Source organism: Nelumbo lutea, chromosome 8 (genome assembly GCF_056320005.1).
Source record: "Nelumbo lutea isolate HS-2025 chromosome 8, American lotus-T2T, whole genome shotgun sequence".
Lineage (NCBI taxonomy): Eukaryota > Viridiplantae > Streptophyta > Magnoliopsida > Proteales > Nelumbonaceae > Nelumbo > Nelumbo lutea.
Window position 1 is genome coordinate 45,220,341 of NC_142691.1, and position 7,157 is coordinate 45,227,497.

General features: G+C 38.0%; 1 long non-coding RNA gene across 1 annotated transcript; it reads left to right on the forward strand.

Moving 5' to 3' along the window:
- The first annotated feature begins 4,719 nt into the window (after positions 1 to 4,719).
- On the forward strand, positions 4,720 to 5,760 carry LOC148843963 (uncharacterized). Its single transcript, XR_016103251.1, has 2 exons — positions 4,720 to 5,291; positions 5,421 to 5,760. It is a non-coding gene; the product is annotated as an uncharacterized LOC148843963 (long non-coding RNA).
- The last annotated feature ends 1,397 nt before the right edge of the window (positions 5,761 to 7,157 follow it).

The window sequence follows — 7,157 nt, forward strand, 5'->3', positions numbered from 1 at the left end:
CGCCAAGGTATCGTGAGAGAGTCTTCCATTTATGATAGGCTCCTCCCACTTTGGTCTATGACACCCCTATCATCTTATAAAATAATTCAACAAATCTAACAGTAAATGGATAGCCTAGCCCAATTTTATGTGCATCTCCTCATTACTGAAGGATCCATCTTAATGCTAATGATGGAAGGCCTTTAGAGAGTTCATCATATGAATCTCCCTATCACATGCACTTATATTTTACAGGAGATGATGAATACTTATGCCCTAGTTTATTTAGGTCAAACCAAAGTGGCTCCCACTGACTTTCTTAAAGTCAAATTTATATGGGCCCTAAACTACTAGGGTTCCGCATGGTTCCTCTCTGGGTAGGAAGCTGAAGTGAGGCCCTTCAAGAAGGGAGATCATCAAATGATCTGAAGGACACCATGGCAATGATGTGCATTCAGCCATGGTGTGCAAAAAACCCACTACCAAATAAACATGGGCCAAGTACTTATGGCCCATGTACATAGCAAATCATACATCATACATCACATGCATGAAATAAAACCCCAATTGATCCAATCAATTTTAATCATCTGTAAAACCCTAAAATAATTAGGTTAAATTAGTATCAGCCCATTAGATCCCATAACATTATAATATAACATTATCTAGGTACATGGAATGAACTACAAATAGCAGTTCGGCCCATATAGCTGAATCTGGGCTGATGCAGTTTTAACATAACATTACTAGGTTTTACAAGTTGGGCCGAATTGCATCTTGCAATCAGGAACCAAACCCTTGGCCCATTATAAAATTTTAGGACTGTTAACAGTCCCTATTGAGCCACAAATTCGATCCAACCAATTTGGTCCAATCTGGTTTGAATGTGTCTAGGGTTTGGTGCCAATTTAAGATTCAATTCAAGAAGATGATCTGAAATTAAATACGGCTGATAAATGACAATCAACAATCAGCAAATAAACATAACAGTGGGTTGTTCGTATGACTACAAACCTGCAAGAAAGAGGTTAGTCACAGTTTGTAGAATGCAGATCTTCTATCTATGCAAACGTCTTCTTCTCCTCCATGCAAACCAGCATTTCTTCCAATGAAAAAAATAGAAAAAACCTAATTTCTATATTAATTTACATCATAATAAATCCTATACATTTGGTCTAAAAATATATATATTTACAGATCAATAATGAATTGAATAAAATAATACAGTAGGTGCACAAATTCTTGGCGGCAATAAAAGATTTCGATCTCCACCAAACGAACAACCCATAATCCAAGAAATAAATATAGAACATTTCTATAAACATTGCAGATAATTTAAAAATTAATTTTAGATCAATCGCCCATCACTAAGAACCAAATTCTCAAAGAAAACCCAAATCTACGCAAATCGGGTAGAACCAATTCTACTTATTTGTGCATGTTCAAATCATGTCTGATTTTGGTTTAAGAATGTGAACCTGGATCTGATACCACTGAAGGGATGAGAGATCCATCATATGGATGAACGAACACTGTAGGAAGGTTGCGTGAAATTTCAAAAAATTTCTCACTCCCATCTGAGAATCGTATTCCCTAATTTAGAAAACTGCATTTTCAAGTTTCGTTCTTGAATCAAAACCAGACCAGATCTAAAACCAAAAGGGAAGTGAGGGATATACCTAATACGAAGTAACAATATCTCCCAGCGTAGGTGTTTACACCCAAAGAAAAGACCAAAACCTGCCTCCACTGAAAATGACATAGTATATGGTGAAACAAGATCAATAGGATGGTTCTTCAGCAAGAATCGAACAAGGGCTAGTGAGCACGACTTCAGATTATTTCTTCTAGCAAAAAACAATATCAAGAACCTTTCTTGATCAGTTCTATAGGTGGAGATCGAATTGGGTAGGGGCAGCAAAAAATAGGGAGAATTCTGCAGATTGTTGAATGTTTGAAAATGTCTTTCAATTGAAGAATTAGCCCCCTATTTCTAGCCCTTCTTTGGAACAACCTCCTAATCCAACTAGGAGAGAGTTTCTTGATCCAAATCTGATTTTTGGATCTAGACTACTAAATGGATAAGACTTATCTTATCCTTCAACTAATTCTAATCAGATTATAAATCAAAATTTTCTCCCTTTTAATTAACTAATTTAAATCCAGTTCGAAATGGGCTTTAGGCTCATTAAGTCACATAGCTCACTTACCCATTAATCTGCTGGCTAATTTGGCTTCTTTGTATGGCGTGGGACCCTAACATCGATCTACACATCAATCACATGGATTCAACCCAGCCTCTATGACAAGGCCTGGCCGAATTCACTGTGGGACACAGTGAACAACTGAGTCCATCACCATGGGCTCTTAATGGGCCCAACATTTATACTAAATGGTCATTGGGTCCAGCCACCTTATGAAAACCCAAAAACTATGGGCCTATGCAAGATTAGCCCATCTGGTATTACCCTCAATGGTCTTACACTTAACCTCTCAACCCTTAATAATCATACACTGCCCGACAAGAAAAAACATCTCCATCGGCTGCAAGGTACAGTGTTGCACTCTCTACTCACATGGATCCCGGGAATTAAAACCTTTTTGCAAATGATTTGTGAAACTATAATATATAACTATATCTATATATAAATATATTTTGCAAAATAAATTTCAAACACATTTGAAATCCAGTACCAACAGTTTAGGTTTCCATTAGAGAGAGTGCATTCCTCGATCATTCACTTTGTCCGACAAAGGGGCTGATCATGTCACTATGATCTCCCACTCAACTGAATTCTCGAACTGTCCCAACATTCCCAAGTTTTGACCCCCTCTAAGGATCTCACCGATTGGCATATCAAAGGCAGCCCAATTCGACACCTAATGCAGTATCATAATCGAGTTAGGGGTTAGGTGTAACATTCCAAATTTGTTCATCTATCTCCAAGGTCCCGAGCAATACTGGAATTTGGTCCAATTTAAGGTTTCAAAAAAACTCACACTGCATGTACCTTAGGTCTCACCCTGGCAACTGAGACAAGCCACCCCAACCAACTTGGTGGCACATCAATGTCAGCCTTGGTGGATAAATCTTCCCAAATCTATCCAACGACTGTGAAGATTCTAAACTAATACGAGTCTCATAAATGTCTAGTTTAAGTGTATTACACAGAAACACACAAAATCACATGAATCAATTATGCACTTTATTCGTTTACAATAAATGGCAAAGTACATCAATCTGATTGGAGTTAAGGGCATACACTGTCTAACAAGTATCATAAGATGATATCTCTAAAAGCCTTCCATCATTAGCATGAAAATGGGCTAAATTGGTGGGTGGAGATGCATCACAAAATTACGTTATCCATTTCACTGAAACAGTTAGCAGGATTCCTTCATGAATGATAGGGGCATCATAGACTAGTGTGAGAGAATTATCCTAAAATGGAAGATTCCTCCATGGTACATTGGGGCTTTCGATATGACGGATCTACACTTACTATTTAAAATGGTTTAACCTAAAATGACAATAAACCTTGTCTGATGGAGGCCAAAGGGAAATTTCATTGGATGGGTGTATATGTGAACCTTCACAAAAAGTGATGGGGTTATGAACTATGTCCTCGTCACTGAAATAAGAGGGAAATCTTAGAGATGAACAAATGAATATGGAACATAGATAAAAGTCATTTCTATGAAAGATAACATAAAACAATATTAAGGTTGTGGACCATGTGTTATGTCATAACCTCCTTGGATAATTCCATCCAGAGACAATTTGACAAAATTCTATTTAAAGCATAAAAAGATGTAAAACATTATAGACCTGTTGAAGGATTCCAACAAAAATGACGGAAAATATTCATTGAACTGGGTATTAAAGCACTGAAGTCAATTCTATCTCAAGTGGATTTCCAGATGAAAAATCTTTCAACATCTTAGGTTATCTTTTGATCAGTCGATACCCTATGCTTATTCAGTATTACATTGGAACTACTTAGACCATCAGTTGCATCTTTTTAAATGACCCATGCATGTTTTAGTTGCAATCTTCAAATTTCATGGGGTTGAGCTTCTAAGATCAAACAACAAGCTAATTGCACTTTGTACTAATTAATAATTACTAATTACTAAAAAAAAAAAAATCTAGGAGAAAGGAGATGGAATCAATTGTTGGCGCCTGGCGGTAATTGGCCAATTGGGATGTAGAAAATATGAGGAGTGAGAAGGGAGAGGGAATAACTGCCGCTGTTGATTGCAGAAATATTAAAAATTTATAAAAGAAGCTGTGATAGAATGTGAGGAAGATGAATAACATGTTGGGTGCTAATTGAAGGCATTGTAGATTCTTGATTTCAATACGACTACGAGAGTGAGAAGTTCAACCAGAAGATGAGAATGGGTAACGGAGGAGTTGGCTAATGGATACGTGGCAGTAGTAGAGGTATTAGATATGATATTGTTTATATCATAGTCAGACAGAACGAGTTCAAATCTGCCCTAGAGAGTGGAATTGGGATCCGCTCCTCACACAGGGCACCTCACAAGAACATCTCTATGTACACTATAACCATCTCCCATAAATAATAACACATAAAGGAAATGTTCTCAATGGAGTGCCTCAAAAATACAGTAAATGTACCTGTGTGAAGCGTCATGTGTGTGCAGATCAGGTCACCATGGAATACCCCAAAAATGTTTTACAACACATCCCAACTGTGTATTGAGAATATTTTTTATTCTGTGAGGGTAGATGAGAACTCGGACGTTTTTTACCGAATTCACATATGCGCCTCAAAGGAGCGCCCGACAGTACATTTGTATTGAGAGAGCATCTTCCAATGCCCGTCACTCTTTTTGGCTGGCTTACGGAGTGACAGGCCCGCCGTTGCTTACAAACAAACAAACAGACAAACTCTCAGTCCCGTGAAACATCTCCCCCCTGCAGTAGCAGTTGCAGATGAGACATGGCTATTGCATCTACAGTTCTATCTTCAACACCCCTCATCTCGTTTTCCAGACCAAATCTCGGTTCTTCTCTTAGGACCTGCGGCTCGTCTCTCCCACTCACCTTACCCACCCTACTCCACTCAAAAACAACATACCTTTATCGACACCCACCACATAAACCTTCACAGAAAAACACTCGAATTTGGAGAACCTCGGCTACATCCGGAGATGTTTTGCCTTCAGACGCCCCAATTGAGACTGCCCAACAGATCGTTTCCTCTGACGACAGCGGTGTATCTACAGTCATATCCGCTCTTCTGTTCATCGCTTTTATTGGTCTCTCCATTCTTACTATTGGGGTAAAGATTCTTCTAGTCTTAATTTTCTTTTTCTTTTATTGGGATTTTATTTTATTTGTTAGTTGCTTTGTTTTCTGTTTGGTTCTGGTCGACTAAATATTTGGTTTCGGAATGTTTTTGGGAGCACAGATTATCTATATAAGTGTCTCGGATTTCCTGCAGAAAAGGGAGAGAGAGAAGTTTGAGAAAGAAGAGGCCAGTAAGAAGAAGAAAAAAAGTGGGAAAAGAGTTCAGGTCAGGGCTAAGACCGGGCCCAGAGGATTTGGACAAAAAATTGATGAGGATGATGATTTTGATTAAATTTGCATTGTACCCATGTAAGCATCTCAATTTCTTTGTTTTCCTCAGTTGTTTTTATTTCCAATAATTTTCTCTTATCTGTTTTTAGTTGTCTAGATGATTTATCTATATTCCCTTCACAATTTGCTTTAAAACATTTTTTTTCTAATATACCAGAGGATTTATGGAATGCCTTCTGGTTCTGTTCAGTGGAAGGTGGATTATGCCTCCATTAGCACATTCTGGAATGGCATCAAAGAACTTCAATAATTTTAGTACAACCTTTCTAAATTAAAAAGGAGAAACAAAATTGTAGTGTTAAGGAGAATTATCCAAAGATAATATTAGAATTTCAAGTATACTATCTAAGAATTTCAATATGCCCACAATATTAGGAGGAAAGAAAACGGAGGGGGAAAGAAAGATCCCTGAGATTTCAGATAATAATATATGTGTGAACTGTAAAGAAAGAAATTTTTTACCTAAAGGCACTTGCAATTTTTGTGACAACAAGCTTTTACAAATTACAAACAAAATTGACTCTCATCATCTACAATATTTTGAGATCAAATGGGAGAAACAAGAGTTCCCCTTTCTTTACTTGTTACTTTGTTAGAACTCTTACAGAAAAAAAGAAATGATAAAAACACTATTGAAAACATGCTTCCAAGTTCCAACTGAGTATGGGTGGGGGCAAATTGTTTGTGCTAGATTTCTCTACTCTCTGACCTGTGAAAATGAACAAACAAACAAACCATAACCCCACTAAGCACATCTTTTTTTTTTTTTTTTTTTTTTGAGAAAGGTTAACAGAAATTTGTTAAAAGTTAACAGAGAACAAGAGCCTTAGAAGCCAGAAACGGAACTACAAAGGCAAAGAAGTATCAGAAAACATAGAAACTCTATGGGCTCCTCATTTGGCTAAGCTGTCAGCTACAGTGTTTAGTTCCCCGGGAATCTAAACTGACTTCACATTCAGAGAAGCCAAAATATCTCTAGCTTTGGTCAGCAGATGGGCAAGCCTCCAAGGACCTCCGCTCTTCTGTTTTAGCCAATTTATCGTATTAGCAGAGCCACCTTCGATGGAAAGGGTGGAGAGGTCTAACATTCTGACATAACAGAGACCTGTAAGAACAGCTAAGATCTCTGCCTTGGTAGTATCAGCTCTCCCAATCGGCCCACTGAAAGCCCTAAAGATGCCCCCCCTGTCCAATGGATTACTCCTCCAATTCCTGCTTGACCTGTAGATCCTTGGGAACTATCGTCAAATCTTCACAGATCCTCCTCACTAGAATGGAATGTTTGAGTACAGACGTTCCCAGGAGAGGAGCAAAGGACTTCTGCTAAATTCCTCTGAAGGTCATTTAGGGAAATACCTTCGAAAACTTCAGCATTAGTAGCCCAAATGTTGCATAAGAAAGTAATGTGAGAGATCAGGTCCTCAGTATTCCTGGTTTTGTTTTCAAAGGTTCTGAAGTTCCTTTTTCTCCCAAACACCTCACATTTACTGCATGGATCACTGTGCTCCAATAAATCTTATCCCTTCTTCCTAATCCTTTACTATGCCACTGTTGCAGAAGATCCAGA